Source organism: Aulostomus chinensis, chromosome 1 (genome assembly GCF_037954235.1).
Source record: "Aulostomus chinensis isolate RoL2024-O1b breed Wild chromosome 1, RoL_Achi_v1.0, whole genome shotgun sequence".
In the NCBI taxonomy this organism is placed as follows: Eukaryota; Metazoa; Chordata; class Actinopteri; order Syngnathiformes; family Aulostomidae; genus Aulostomus; species Aulostomus chinensis.
Genome location: NC_141320.1, coordinates 20,994,000 through 21,009,504, shown reverse-complemented (window position 1 = coordinate 21,009,504; position 15,505 = coordinate 20,994,000). Strand labels below are relative to the sequence as shown.

Here is a 15,505-nt window from a genome sequence, read left to right as displayed (position 1 = left end):
ATTACTGTTAGCATCATTTTGAGTTCATTAGCAATTCTTACTCCATCACTGTCGCATCATTTTGAGGTTCGTAGCAACTCTTAGTACATGACTGTCAGCATCACTTTGAGGTTTTTCGAAACAGTTACTACATTACTGTAAGCATCACTGAGTTTATTAGCATCTATCACTACATTACTGTTAGCATCATTTTGAGTTCATTAGCAATTCTTCTGACATCACTGTCGCATTATTTTGAGGTTCAAAGCAACTCTTACTACATGACTGTCATCATCACTTTGAGGTTGTTCGAAACACTTCCTACATTACTGTAAGCATCACTGAGTTCATTAGCAATTCTTACTAAATCACTGTCGCATCATTTTGAGTTCATTAGCAATTCTTCTGACATCACTGTCGCATTATTTTGAGGTTCAAAGCAACTCTTACTACATGACTGTCATCATCACTTTGAGGTTGTTCGAAACACTTCCTACATTACTGTAAGCATCACTGAGTTTATTAGCAACTATTACTACATTACTGTTAGCATCATTTTTAGTTTATTCGCAACTATCACTACATTACTGTTAGCATCATTTTGAGTTCATGAGCAATTCTCACGACATCACTGTAGCATTGAATTGAGTTCATTAGCAACTCTTACTAAATGACTTTCAGCATCACTTTGAGGTTGTTCGAAACTCTTACTACATTACTGTAAGCATCACTGAGTTTCTTAGCAACTATCACTACATTACTGTTAGCATCTTCTTGAGTTCATTAGCAATTCTTCCGACATCACTGTCGCAATATTTTGAGGTTCGTAGCAACTTTTACTTCATTTCTTTCGCATTATTTTGAGGTTTGTAGCAACACTTACAACATGACTGTCAGCATCACTTTGAGGTTATTCGAAAGTTTCACTCCATTACTGTTAGCATCATTTTGAGTTCATTAGCAATTCTTACTACATCACTGTCGCATCATTTTGAGATCATTAGCAGTTCTTCCGACATCACTGTCGCAATATTTTGAGGTTCGTAGCAACTCTTACTACATTATTGTTGCATTATTTTAAAGTTCGTAGCAACTCTTACTACATTACTGTCAGCATCACTTTGAGTTTAGTAGCAACTATCACTACATTACTGTTAGCATCATTTTGAGTTGTTGAGCAATTCTCACGACATCACTGTTGCATTAAATTGAGTTCATTAGCAACTCTTACTACATTACTTTCAGCATCACTTTGAGGTTATTCGAAACTTTCACTCCATTACTGTAAGCATCACTGAGTTTCTTAGCAACTATCACTACATTACTGTTAGCATCTTTTTGAGTTCATTAGCAATTCTTCCGACATCACTGTCGCAATATTTTGAGGTTCGTAGCAACTTTTACTTCATTTCTTTCGCATTATTTTGAGGTTTGTAGCAACTCTTACTACATGACTGTCAGCATCACTTTGAGGTTATTCGAAAGTTTCACTCCATTACTGTTAGCATCATTTTGAGTTCATTTGCAATTCTTACTACATCACTGTCGCATCATTTTGAGATCTTTTGCAATTCTTCTGACATCACTGTCGCATTATTTTGAGGTTCGTAGCAACTCTTACTACATGACTGTCACCATCACTTTGAGGTTGTTCGAAACACTTACTACATTACTGTAAGCATCACTGAGTTGATTAGCAACTATCACTACATTACTGTTAGCATCATTTTAAGTTCATTAGCAATTCTTCCGACATTACTGTCGCATTATATTGAGTTTCGTGGCAACTCTTACGACATTATTGTTGCATTATTTTAAGGTTCGTTGCAACTCTTAGTACATGACTGTCAGCATCACTTTGAGGTTATTCGAAACGTTCACTCCATTACTGTTAGCATCATTTTGCGATCATTACCAATTCTTCTGACATCACTGTCGCATCATTTTGAGATCTTTCGCAATTCTTCTGACATCACTTTCGCATTATTTTGAGGTTCGAAGCAACTCTTAGTACAAGACTGTCAGCATCACTTTGAGGTTGTTTGAAACACTTACTACATTACTCTAAGCATCACTGAGTTTATTAGCAACTATTACTAAATTACTGTTAGCATTATTTTGAGTTCATTAGCAATTCTTCTGACATCACTGTCGAAATATTTTGAGGTTCGTAGCAATTTTTACTACATTACTGTCGCATTATTTTGAGGTTCGTAGCAACTCTTACTACATTATTGTTGCATTATTTTGAGGTTTGTAGCAACTCTTACTACATTGCTGTCAGCATCACTTTGAGATCATTAGCAACTATCACTACATTACTGTTAGCATCATTTTGAGTTCATTAGCAATTCTTCCGACATCACTGTCGCATTATTTTGAGGTTCGTAGCAACTCTTACTACATTACTGTCAGCATCACTTTGAGGTTATTCGAAACACTTACTACATTACTGTAAGCATCACTGAGTTTATTAGCAACTATCACTACATTACTGTTAGCATCATTTTGAGTTCATTATCAATTCTTCCGAATTCATATTCAATTACGTTATTCAATTCCGAATTCAATTCCCTCCACCTGATATACCTCAGGCGGATGAGGGCCTGCTGCGTCCTTGAAATATTTCTAAATATTTCAGTTGCAACTGTATAGTGATGGTGGCTCAGTTTAGAGCTGTCAATCAATGTTAATAATTGATCTTAGCATCTGGAGATTATTTTAGGAACACAAATACTTTTACTTCATTCTAAGGATGAGCAGACGTTCAATATAGTTCTCATTTCCTGGTCAAAGACTCCTGCTAGTCAGAGAGGATCTGGGCTGGATTGGAAAGCTTCTGAGAGGGAAACCTTCACTCTGGACTGGACTGAGAACGGAGCAGCCTCAGCTTCCTGGAGCCTGACTTGCCTCTGTGGTCTAAGGTTGTGTGGGCTGACATCACAGTGAAACTCCTGAGATCACAGAGCCTTTGAGATCACAGGCTGACTTCCTTTTTATCCCTAAAATGAAGAAGAAAAATGTTGTGTCTGTGTTTGTTTTGGTGCATCAGTTAAACAGTGACTCTGACAGAGGGGGTGTAGCTCAGTGGTAGAGCGCATGCTTTGCATGTGTGAGGACCCGGGTTCAATCCCCGGCATCTCCAGCTGGTCCTGTGTAGCCTTCATCTTATCAGCTAAATTGATCCATAAATGTGACAACAAACTACCAGAAGAGAAACCAGTCTGTTGCATATCAAAGTATTTGTAGCAGGCTCAGTGTGACTGTGAGCCTTCATAGCCAGCATGAAGGAGCTGGTTTTATCTTTGGAGGGGAAATCCCACACACAGCTGCTCTCAGTTCCAAATGTGTGTGTCCTCACTCCTCCGTCTTCCTGCTGCCCTCAGAATACAGACACAATTCAGCCTGGCAAGTTTGGAGCATAGAAGTGCTCCTGAAGAGATGTGTGTCAGCCCACAGCTGGCTGTTCTTACCTGGAACCTCAAGATGAAACTGCTTCCACAGATTGGAAATGAATCTGATGTTGACTTTTGGACAAATCACCTGTTCATCAGTTCATCATCACTTCCATCCATTTTCTACTGCTTATCTTGTTATAGAAAGGAGTCTATCTGCTGTGTGACTGAGGCAGTTACTGTGAGCTGCTGCATGTCTCAGTGTGTGTGTGTGTGGGGGGGCTGTGTGTGACTGGTCGGCTGCCAAGGATTATTGATGAGATCAATCATGATCAGCTCTGAGATCACGGCACAGAAGAAGGAGACTTTTTGATTTTTGGGGGTTCAGTTTCTAAGTCAGACACATCATCACAATTTGAAGTTTTCCTCCAGTAAAAAACAAAACAACACAAAACCAAACAAAACCATGATTTGACTTTTGATGTCTACATTTTTTGGAAATTGTGAGTCCAACAAGCAGGAGGCCGTTTGAGCTTGGAAACTGTGAAGCATCACCAGTAACTGCTGGTTAATTTACAGTTGTTTCCTCCAAAAAGTTTAAAATGAACTCAATGCTGAATCCCTCGTCGTCATCACTGAGCTGCAGAACTGGTCCATGCAGGAGGCTGAGCAGGTCTTCCTCTCTGGTCCAGTGTCTCAGCACAGGTCAGAGTAGAGAATTAAAACATGAACACAAATCTTTATCAGCTGTTTACTGATATCAGTGACTACCTTCAAGTAAGAGTGTTAGTGAATGGACCCTTTTTAAAGTTTATGTTATAATGTGTGAAAAATGATGCTCACAAAAACACAATAAAAGTGTTTGTGGTAAAATGATTCCAGTAGATTTTATTGCCATTTTAAGAGTTCAAGCATATTTTGATGACATTGTTTGATGTCATGACTCTCAGTTACTTTAGCAGGACCATCGTGACATGAAATCTTCCTCATCATCCCATATCGACCCTCAACCCCTCACACAGAACCAGGAGCCCTCAACTGAAGGAACCTTTAAAACTGAGAAGTTGGACAGAAAGCAGTATTTTGGTGGAATGAACCTTTAAAACTATAAATTAGAAAGTATTTGGTGGAACGAACCTTTAAAACTATAAATTAGAAAGTATTTTGGTGGAATGAACCTTTAAAACTGTAAATTAGAAAGTATTTTCGTGGAATGAACCTTTAAAATTATAAATTAGAAAGTATTTTTGTGGAATCGTAATAAACCTTGAATACTATAGTTATAAAGTATTTTGCTGCCACCCGACTCAACAGGTGGCGTTGTAGGGAACTGCAGCTCTCTGGTGCTGCAGGATCTCCTCTTGAAAAGCCTCACACTTCAGAGTCGTTCCAGAATCTAGGAGCAGAAACCAAAGTCTCCTACGACGAGGATGGGATTGGAACCCACGCCTGCAGAGCTCAATGGGGTTTCAAATGTTGAAAAGCACTCTAGTAATTTATCATTGCATCAGTTAAAGACAACAATACATAAAGAAATTGCTTACCGTTGCAATCGGCCATTTTCCAAAAAACAAAGACTTCTCTCCTGGTGAAAAGAAATGAAGAGTCGTACGGTCCTCTGAGGTCCTGTTGTGTCTTTTGGTCAGAAGCAAACAAAGTGTGTGCCAAGTCGGCTGTGATGAATCTCCCAGTAAACCAGGGGTTGGGTTCCCCACACCTTCCTCCCCTCAAACAGAAGGCCAGACGTGTGACTTGGAACACCAAACAGGACCAATGGTCTGTGTGAGGCTTGAGGGAGGACATGTCTGTCTTCTTGCAGTAGTTACTTTCCCTGGTGAGGAGTTACTTTCAGAGTGGAGGAACTCAGGTACTATCTCAGTTACATTTTGGCAGAAGTAACTAGTAACTATAACTACCTACTTTTGCAAAGTCCCGTGCCAGACACTGAACATGAGACACTTGCGGTCTCTTGGTGTGACAATCAGCCGCTCTGTGACAGCAGTGGAGACACCAGCAGACAGGGCGGAACTAACAGTGCAGAGGAGGAGGAAGTAGATCCTCCTTAGTCAACGAGCCCTTTTAGGATCCACCTCCATTTATGGATGGAATTTATACAGCATCCACTCACCAGTGGAGTCTGATATTCAACAATAAAGATTCCCAAGTCACCGTCCAACACTGGCTGGAGCAGCAGAGCTGGCAAAATGTCATCTTTTCTGTCATTGTTTCAAAATGTCCTCACTAAGATGGTTATTAATTCCTCATTCTCAGCTGCTACAGCCTTTAAAGAAAACCTTTGACTGGTGGCTCTAACAAAGATCAGATGTTGTCTCCTCTAGAACATCAAAATGATGATAATAAAGATAAGAATAAAGATAATTTGATGAATTTCAGTCTCCTACAAATGTGTGTGAATGTGGTTGTTGTGGCCGAGTGGTGAAGGCGATGGACTTGAAATCCATTGGGGTCTTCCCGCGTAGGTTCGAGTCCTGCCAACAACGTTCAACTTTTGATGGTCCATATCAGACCTCTTCCCCTACTTTGTGCTCCAGTTGTCTCCTCATCAGGCACCACAGGATCCAGGAGTCAAAGCAAATCATGAGTGACTTTAAAAATGGCCATCAAACACAAAATAAAGCTTGAAATAAGTTTCAAATTTAATTTTATGTTGACATGTTTCATCCATTTCACCACCACACTGTCCTTCATCACAACATTTAACATCAGGACTGCTCCCAGATCAGCTCCATGATCAGAGATCAAAGACTGAAGCAGGAGATCAATGCTCAGAACCCCGAGATCAAACACAGATTTCAGAGATCAAACACAGAATTCAGAGATCAAAGAAATAACCTATGGAGGCTACACCCCCCCCCCCCGACAGTTTCCATTTCAGTCAAATCAATTTTATTTTTTTAGTGCCAAATCACAACAAAAGTGATCTCATGACACTTTACAAGAAGAGCAGGTCCAGCACCTCAGTCCTTCCATCAGTTAACACCCAACAATTCTCCATCAGCAAGCACATCCTGCAACAGTAGTGACTAAAACCTTCTTTTAACAGGCAGGAATGTAGACCAGATCCAGGATCAGTGGGAACTGATGTCTGCTTTGACCCCCTGGTGAAAGAATATGTCCTGTCTTGTCTCCTGTCTTCCTCCAGAAAGGTGGCAACCTGACAGCAAACAAACCCATCCTCTGAACTAGGAGTCTCAGTTGAGGCTCCATCTGAAACCAAAGACTTTGGATGAATGACTATCAACCTCCATTCTTTGTTGGACTAATCATTCATTAGTTAGCAGTTAGCTAAGCTACCTGTGGTCAAACCTGCGGCTGATGGAACACAGTAAGAGCAGGCTAGCTAACATTCAGGTTTGATTTATGAATGGAAAGAACCAGAGACAAATAGAATGACATCATCAATACAAAACCTGGTGTTACAAAGGTGAGGTGAACAATTTTAACAGTCAATCCCAAATTTAGGCCTGAAGTTAGAAAATAATATTAGCTAGTTAGCAACGTTAGCGTATTCTGCCCAAGTAGAAAACATGATTTGTTTATCTGGATGAAATAAAAATGGATGAAAACGTCCAGAATTTCCCTCCCAAATCTGATTTCTTCAACTGAAAGAACTCTAACATTTCTAGATTCATTCCCTCCAGTAAGGTCTCATTTCCAGCTCTGCTCTCCCTCCACTACTGTTCAGTGTAGTATTTATTTTACTGACTACTTCATTGACAGGTGGTAAAAATGTCTGGTGTTTCCTGAACTTAACTGAGTGCTGCTCAGTAAAGTTGCCATGACTTGAGATTCTCTTCCTGCTGGGTCCATTTCAACATTCTTATCCTTCCTGGCATTGGAGATAAAGTAGCAGTCAGGGCTGTACTTGATTAGTACTGCATATAGTACACATCAGTCACTGCCATTACACAGTGGAATGGTAGTTGAAGTACTGTTAGCAGCAAGCTGAAAACTGTTGTGGTCTTTGATAGTTCTCTTGTTTCTGAATGAAAATCCTGTGAAGGAGAATCATGGAGACATCCTAAAAATGGCTGAGGTCTCTGAGCTGCAGCAGATCTGAGCTGCTTTTGATGCCCAGATGATGAGGAGGCAGTGAATGGTGGGTTTGGTGGAGCTGGAAAAAGGCTGCAGGTGGGGAGGGGTCTGCTGGTGTCAGGACCTGAGTCGTTGGGTCACAGTCCAAATCCATCTTTGTCGTCATGACAGCTGGACTCCCACAACATTCGGAGGATGATAGTGGCCTGGGTCTGTCCCTGACTCAAGATGTTTTGTGTCTGACCTGAGCAACAGACTGCAACGTGGTAAGTACAGCCTAAAGATTTGCACAACAGAAGTCAATTGTCTCCCTCCTTTAATCCACTCTCAGGTATCCACTATACATTACAGGAGAGTTTGATGGCCTTCTGCTGGGTGACAGGGGTTCCCCATGCCAACGCAGGCTGCTGACCCCTTACCTGCACCCTGAACCAGGCCCCCAACAGAACTCCAACTGGGCTCACTGCAGGACCAGAGGTGGAGATGACCATAGGCCTGCTAAAAGCCCGTATCCAGTGCCTCTGTCACCTCAGGGTGTCCCCTGAGAGGGCCTGTGATATTCTTGTGGCATGTGTTCTTCATAACATTGCCACTATTAGAGGAGAGCAACACCCTGCCCTACAAATGGAAGAGCCTGATGACGACCCCATCCACCTGCCAGCTATCCAGGACAGCAGAGCCGTCAGAGACACCATATGTCAGAATCACTTTGGCATTTAATTAGCAATCATCCTCCCCACCACAGTCCAATAAAGGAACAATACACATTTCATTTGGTCTTCTTTATTTCCTAGCAATCAAAAAGCTCGTTCAGTTCACGTTCCACTAGTTAACATATTCACCTGAGCCATGCACCCCCCTCTAACTTGGGCTCCAGTCGTTCTGTTTCCAGATCTGCTTTCCTAATCTGGCGGTCCAAGGACTGCATTTCTTTGTCACTTTTTTACATTTTTCTCAGCAGGTGGACTCTGTAGAGCTCCTTTACTGGTAACTGAGAACATGAGGATTAGACAGTTGGACATGAATCTGTTGACTGAACATCTCACTGTGTCAGTGTGTGCACTGGAGGTCGAGGGACCCTCCTGCCCAGCCATGCTCTGTTAAAGAGGACAAGACTGTCTTCATACTTCAGTGTAGGCTGATGTCTCTATATTCCACCAGAATGGTAAGAAATATGAATGGGAGAAGAATCAGGAATGTATCAAGATGTGACTTCTACAGGCCTTCCTGGGTCCCCCACTGTAAAGGCAGCAGACAGCGTTTGTCCATCCTCTTCGTCCTGGAGGAGAGATGTTTCATTGACTTAAAATAACATTGAGAAAATCTTTACTGACAGTTACTGTGTCTGTTGTGGCACAAGGCAAATGGCACCAGCAGAACCTGTTGGGAAATAAAGTCATGGGTGCATATCTATATACATATCTATATCTATATCTATATCTATATATATCTATATATAGAGAGAGAGAGAGAGAGCCATATTACATTTTATGAAGGCACTGGTGTCTTGGGGGTTGGGTTCTAAGGATGAACTCCCTCAGCCACTGGCCTTCCTAAACTCTGGCTCCTGTGCCTCTGTTAGAGGTGGTGGTGCTGGACCACCACCCGTTTTACGGGCGTCTGCCTTCTTTCTGTTGTCACACATTGACCCGAGCAGCAAAGTTCCTCCACGCCATCTCTCTCTCTTTTGCAGCTGCAGCGGTGTTGCACTTCTTTTAACGCGTTGGAACTCTTCACATGATCGCATCAAGATTTCCAACTCCACTGACGTGAAAAACAAAGCTCTCCTCTTCTCCGTCGCCATGGTGACTCGGTGCATCGGGGCTCCATTTATGCTGGCTTTTTAGAGTTGTCGTGATCGCGCTTTACCCCAGGTGGACCTACTCAGAGTTGATCAAACTGATTCAAATCCGCTGTTCTGAAACCAAAAACTCAGAGTTTTCTATCTCAGGGTAGATCAACTCAGAGATCAGGATGAAACTCAGGGTTTGATGAACCTGCTTTGTGAAACGGGCCCCTCAAGTCCCAGTCTTCAAGAGTTTCTCCTCAAACTGTCAACCTGCTGTGACTCATAGGACAGCCGACACACAAACATCTGTTAAAATGACTCATCATTTCAAATGCTTTTATTGTGAAGCCCTGGATGGAACACATTCCCATGAAAATGCTGCTTTTATTGTGAGGCTTGGCCTCCAAATAGTCCACACATTCAACTCTGATGTCATCAGATCAGAAGGTGGCAGTGTTGTGTCTGTTTGTGTGTCTCTGGTTCCTCTTCCTGCCTCTGCTGTCTTCTTTCAGGTCTTCTTGATGGTCCGGCTTCTTCTCCTCCATCGAGGGGTTGCTCTCACAGAGTGGAAGCCTTGTAAACCTGGTGATTCCAAGATGGCTGCTGCGTTCATTCCTCGTTACTGTTATGGTGTTGATTCACTCCACGCCCACATTGTTGTGCTGATTAGAGAAAAAGGTTATGTTTCCATCCAAGTGTCCTGCATAACTCTCAGCTAGTAACTTAACATAAGAGGTAACTTGGTGTGGAGAGTAGAAAATACTTGAAGTGGGAAAATACTTGAAGTGGGAAGACTGAGAATACTTCAATATGTGAGCCTGTGTACTTGAGCTTTGGCCTTGTTTCAGTGTCAGGAACCAATCAGAGCAGCCTCCTCCTGACTAAACAGCTCTACTCATCAAGACCCTGACCCCAGACTCATCTTGGTGAACTGATCAGAGATCAGATTAGTAGAGAAGCAGTGACACAAAGGGAAACTTCCTCATTCCCTGAACGCAGCTTCATCAAACAGAGCAATGCTAACTGTTCACCTGCAGTAGTGATGTCATCAGGACAGGAAGTTGATCAGACATGGGAACTTTGACTCAGATCAACCAGGGAGGGAGGAGTTCTCAGAGTCTGATTGTGCTGATGAATCATCAGAATTCTCCATCACGCCGTGGTCTCAGCGTTGGACCTGAAGTCCCAGGCTTCAAGGGTTCTCCCCAAACTCTCAGGGTGGGTCTGACCACATCTGAAGGAAGTCATTCCACCTGTGTTACACTCAATAACATGTCTCCCTACTACAGAGATCCCTGATTCTGAGTTGAGTCATTGGAGGTGGACCTCATAGCAGATAAAACTGCAGGTTCACTACCAACAACTCCAGACTCCATTGCTCCTTAAAAAGAAGATAAACAAAAGAGAACAGCTGTGTGGTGTAATTCCATCACCAGGCAACTATACAAGAGGCAGACAATTCTTCAAATGGATAAGAAGGTCCTCAGTAGAGCCAGAGCCTCCTAATATTCATCACTAACAGAGGAACAGAAAACAGTCCAGGTTTCTTTCCAGCACTGAGCTAAACTGACAGAGTCCTGACTCTGTAGACCCTGGACCCCTTCAGGTCTCAGCAGAGACGACTTTAGGAGCTTCTTTGAGGACAAGATAGGAACTATTAGGATCAAATTAATCAGCTCCTGTCCTCAAGAGATTCTAATTGACCTGTAAATGTAATGTATGCTTCCTTTTGGTCATTTTATTCAAAAACACTCCATACATTTCCACTGTTACACAAATGATACCCAGTTTATTTCTCAATAAAGCTGGATGAAGGCCAACAGTTGTCTAAACTACAAGCATGCATTCCAGACATGAAGGCCTGGATGACTTATAACTTTTCACTGTTCAACTCTGATAAGACAGAAGTTCCTGTGCTTGGCCCCAAACCCTTCGAGACACATTATCTAGTGATGTCACTGCTCTATTGTGACTCTTTATTATCAGGCTGTACTAACAAGTGTTTGAAGACTCTGCAGCTGGTCCACAATGCAGCTGCATGCAAATTGACAGGAACTAGGAAGCAAGACCCCCAAGTCTTAACTTTGCTGCACTGGCCTCCAGTAAAATCCAGCGTGGAGTTTAAAATCCTTCTCCCCGCTTGTGAAGCTCTTCAAGGACAATTCCAGTGCAAAACAAACCTAATGTGTGTTCTTGTGTTATTAATTATTTTGAAGAATTGCAGGGATGTATTTTTGCAGCATCCAAATGTAACCAAGTTTGTGCGCATACTGCAAATTAGCTCCCAACACAGGTTGAACTGAAAAGTCAAGCGGAATCTCATGTCTTTCATGATGTTTCTGGTGTTGAAGCAGGTATGTGGAGGGTGGGGAGCTGATCAGTCCTCCGAGTTGGAAGCACCTGGGCCCATTTTTGATTTACTGTTGTGTTTTAATAGTTAGATACATTCATTATTTGACTTTCAACCTGCTTCTCCCACTCTTTTGTCACAGCTTCAGTGCCATGTTTAGACAAATGGTTTCTCCCCAGTGTGCGTTCTTATGTGTTTTTTCAGATTTCCCTTGTCTGACCATCTTTTGCCACAAACTGAGCAGGGGAATGGTTTCTCCCCAGTGTGTGTTCTCATGTGTCTTTTCAGATGTCCCTGTTCTGAGAATATTTTGCCACAAACTGAGCAGGGGAACGGCTTCTCTCCAGTGTGCGTTCTCATGTGTCTTATCAGTGGTCCGTTTTCTGAGAATCTTTTGCCACAAACAGAGCAGGGAAATGGTTTCTCCCCAGTGTGGGTGCTCATGTGTCTTTTCAGTTGTCCCTTTATTGAGAATCTTTTAGCGCAAACTGAGCAGGGGAATGGCTTCTCCCCTGTGTGAGTTCTCATGTGCTTTTTCAGACATCCATTTTCTGAAAATCTCGTGCCACACACTGAGCAGGAAAACGGTTTCTCCCCAGTGTGTGTTCTCATGTGTGATTTAAGATGTCCCTGTTCTGAGAATCTTTGGCCACAAACTGAGCAGGGGAACGGCTTCTCTCCAGTGTGCGTTCTCATGTGTCTTATCAGTGGTCCCTTTTCTGAGAATCTTTTGCCACAAACAGAGCAGGGGAATGGTTTCTCCCCAGTGTGGGTGCTCATGTGTCTTTTCAGTTGTCCCTTTACCGAGAATCTTTTAGCGCAAACTGAGCAGGGGAATGGCTTCTCCCCTGTGTGAGTTCTCATGTGCTTTTTCAGACATCCATTTTCTGAAAATCTTTTGCCACAAACTGAGCAGGGGAACGGTTTCTCCCCAGTGTGTGTTCTCATGTGTCTTTTCAGATATCCCTTTTCTGAAAACCTTCCTCCACAAACTGAGCATGAGAATGGTTTCTCCCCAGTGTGTGTTCTCATGTGTACATCCAACTTCCTTCTGTTTCTAAAACCTTTACTGCATGCTGAGCACCTGAAGGGACGATCATCCTCACTGACTTCTGTCTGAGATTCAGAAGGACCAAAGGTCACGTTCCTGATGATCTCTGATTCTCTTTCAGTCTTTACTTTTTGCTCTTTTGAGCTGCAATGAGTCACTTCCTGTCCTGGGCTCAATTTCTGAAGCAAATTCTTCCTTGAGCCAAAGGGTTCCTTGTGCTCAGAGGAGGCTGTGTTATCAGGTCTGACCCAATCATCCTCACTGACTGCTGTCTCGGATTCAGAAGAGTCTGACATCTGGTCTTCAGTCTGGGGTTGTTCAAGTGGATCTGGATCTACCTTGCTGGCTGGTTCTGGTTCTGGTCCTCCACTCTCTTCTCCATCAGCTTCTGTTTTCAGAGGATGAATTGGGCTGCTGCTCAGAGACTCTTCTTTCAAGTTCTCCTCAGTTAGACTCTGGTGAAGCTGTGGGAACTGAGGTTTCTCTTTGTCCCCTTCACTCTTCACAGGGACCAGAGTGAAGGGGAACGTGGTGATATCAGCCTCCTGCTGCCCTTGAAGCTGCCCTCCCTCCTCACTGGTCCAGAGCTCCTCCCACTCCTCTTTAATGTGGGGGGGCTCTGGGTCCTGCAGCTCAGGGGGAACCTCTTCTTTAATCACCAGCAGCTGCTCCACATCTGCAGGACACAAACAGCAACATCAGAAATCTCTTCATTTTACTCTGAAACAGTGGAGCAACAGACAGAAACAGAAATCAACTCAATGAAAAGTGCCAGTCAGCAAACTGGGAACAGAAACACTGGCTTCAGATGCTTGGATCAACGTTGTGTCACCCAGGTCAAAGGTCATAGTTCCCATCATATCTGCCAGTTGATTCATCAGTAATTTCTAGAATGAGATCCTGCAGGAGAATGAGAGTTAAAGTGCTGTACAAAAGTATTTGCCCACTAACCAATTTCTGATATTTCTTGCACATTTGTAACGATCATCCATTTCAGATCCAGCAAACCTAAATATTATGCGAAGATAAAACACAAGAAAGTTATAAAGTTAGTTGTTATTTAATAAGGTAAAAAACATCTGAGCCTACAAAGGCCCATGTGAATAAATGATTGCCCCCCTGCCTCTAACAGCTGGTTGCACCACCTTTTGCAGCAATAACTGCAGTCAAGTGTGAGCGATAAGAGGCGATGAGTCTTTCACATCGCTGTGGTGGGATTTTGGCCCACTGGGTTGCACTCAGAATGACGTTTCTCTTTCTCTCTCTCTCCCTTCAGAAAGTAACAGATGAGCCACAAACTGAATGTGGACCAGATTTACTGCAGAAGCTGAAGAATCCACTGGAAAAGGCAGCAATGAGAGGACAGGTTCACCTCCTCTCTTTCCCTCCGTGTCATTGATGCGTCTCAGCATCTTCTACAATTCTACAATTTCATTTAGCAGACGCTTTTGTCCAAAGCGACGTACAACACAAGCAAGAATTTAGACCTAATTAAGGAAAAGTCCATAGGAAGCGCAAAAGTGCTTCAGTTGTGATTTGGTCACAGGTACTGCCATCTAGTGGCAGAAGAAGTGTCGCCCCCCCCCCCCCTTTTTTAAAAAAAATATAATATAACAGACATACAACATCACATAACACAGTTAGTGCTACATAATCACTAAGGGCTGGGTCTTGGACCCTCTGACTTATTCTACCCCACAGGACAAAGAGGAGAAGAGTCAGGTTAAGTGCATCGGTGCACTCTGAACAATTGAGTCTTCAATTGTCTCTTGGGAGAGTTCCTTCTCTACTTTGTCATGGATCTGAACCCCCTACCATCAAACCATGTTCCATCAAAGAAAGAGGACTTTGGTCAACTTGGGCCATGAGAAGTCCAGAACAAATGACTTGGATATGGAGGTTTGTTAGAGTTTGCGAAGGGAAACAGGAGGCTGTTGTTGAGGAGTGGATTGGTGAGAAAGGAGAGTGGAACTGTTCAGGTGCTCCAAACAAGAAGCTGAGAACAGGACAAGAAGACAAACAAGAGGTTTAACAACGCCAACCCTTCAGTTTGGTAAATATCGGCTACATTGAGAGCTCTTATAATTCTGACTTTATTTTGTAAGTTGATCTCAGAATTGGAACCAGAAATGTTTTTGTAGTTTTCTTTTTTAATTTGGCCCCGAGGGACTGCCACCTGCTCCTGGTCAGGGCTTTGGGGCATCAGGGACCCTCAGAGTTCCACCAGCAGAAGCTCAAGCCCTGTTCAAACTACGCTACTTTTGTAAGCGACAGGCCCTGCTGTTCACACCATCGACGCTCAATCAGGCTGCTGTTCACACGACAAGATTTGTCGGCGCACAGGAGCGTTCATTAATGCCTCAGCCTGATGGGGAGGGAAGTCACTGACGCCTAAAATCTTGCAGTGTGAACTGAGCTTTAGCCTTCATGTGGGACCAGGTTGGACCGGTCTGAGGGTGAAGGTCTGACAAAGTGCAATCCAATTACATGACAACAACAGTGATCCAGAGAACCACCTTACCCCCCCCCCCCCAAAACCACCACATCCTTTCCGGCCTCAAGCTTGATTTATGCTTCTGCGTCGTGGCGACGCCGTACCTACGCCGTCAACGCAGACCCCTACGCCGTAGCCCGACGTGCACCTCCAAAAAATCCTGACTACGCGTCGCGTCGACGCATAGTGACGTGAACGTCAACGGACTGTGATTGGTCCGCTCACACGACGTTTCCGGTTCAGCACAACAACACCGCTATTTTTTAAGTTTCTGTGGTGAGAGCAACACGCAAAAATAAAAATGGACCAAGCCGAAGAAAGAGTTATCGAGGAGGTTCGCAGGTATGACCACCTTTACAACTTCCATTGTTGTCTCTGTCTCTGACCCATG

At 43.2% G+C, this 15,505-nt stretch overlaps 2 non-coding genes across 2 annotated transcripts; both read left to right on the top strand.

The window, feature by feature from the left end:
- The first annotated feature begins 3,052 nt into the window (after positions 1-3,052).
- On the top strand, positions 3,053-3,124 carry trnaa-ugc (transfer RNA alanine (anticodon UGC)). The gene has a single exon. It is a non-coding gene; the product is annotated as a tRNA-Ala (tRNA).
- Positions 3,125-5,793: 2,669 nt separating this feature from the next.
- Positions 5,794-5,875, top strand: trnas-uga (transfer RNA serine (anticodon UGA)). The gene has a single exon. It is a non-coding gene; the product is annotated as a tRNA-Ser (tRNA).
- Positions 5,876-15,505: the final 9,630 nt, after the last annotated feature.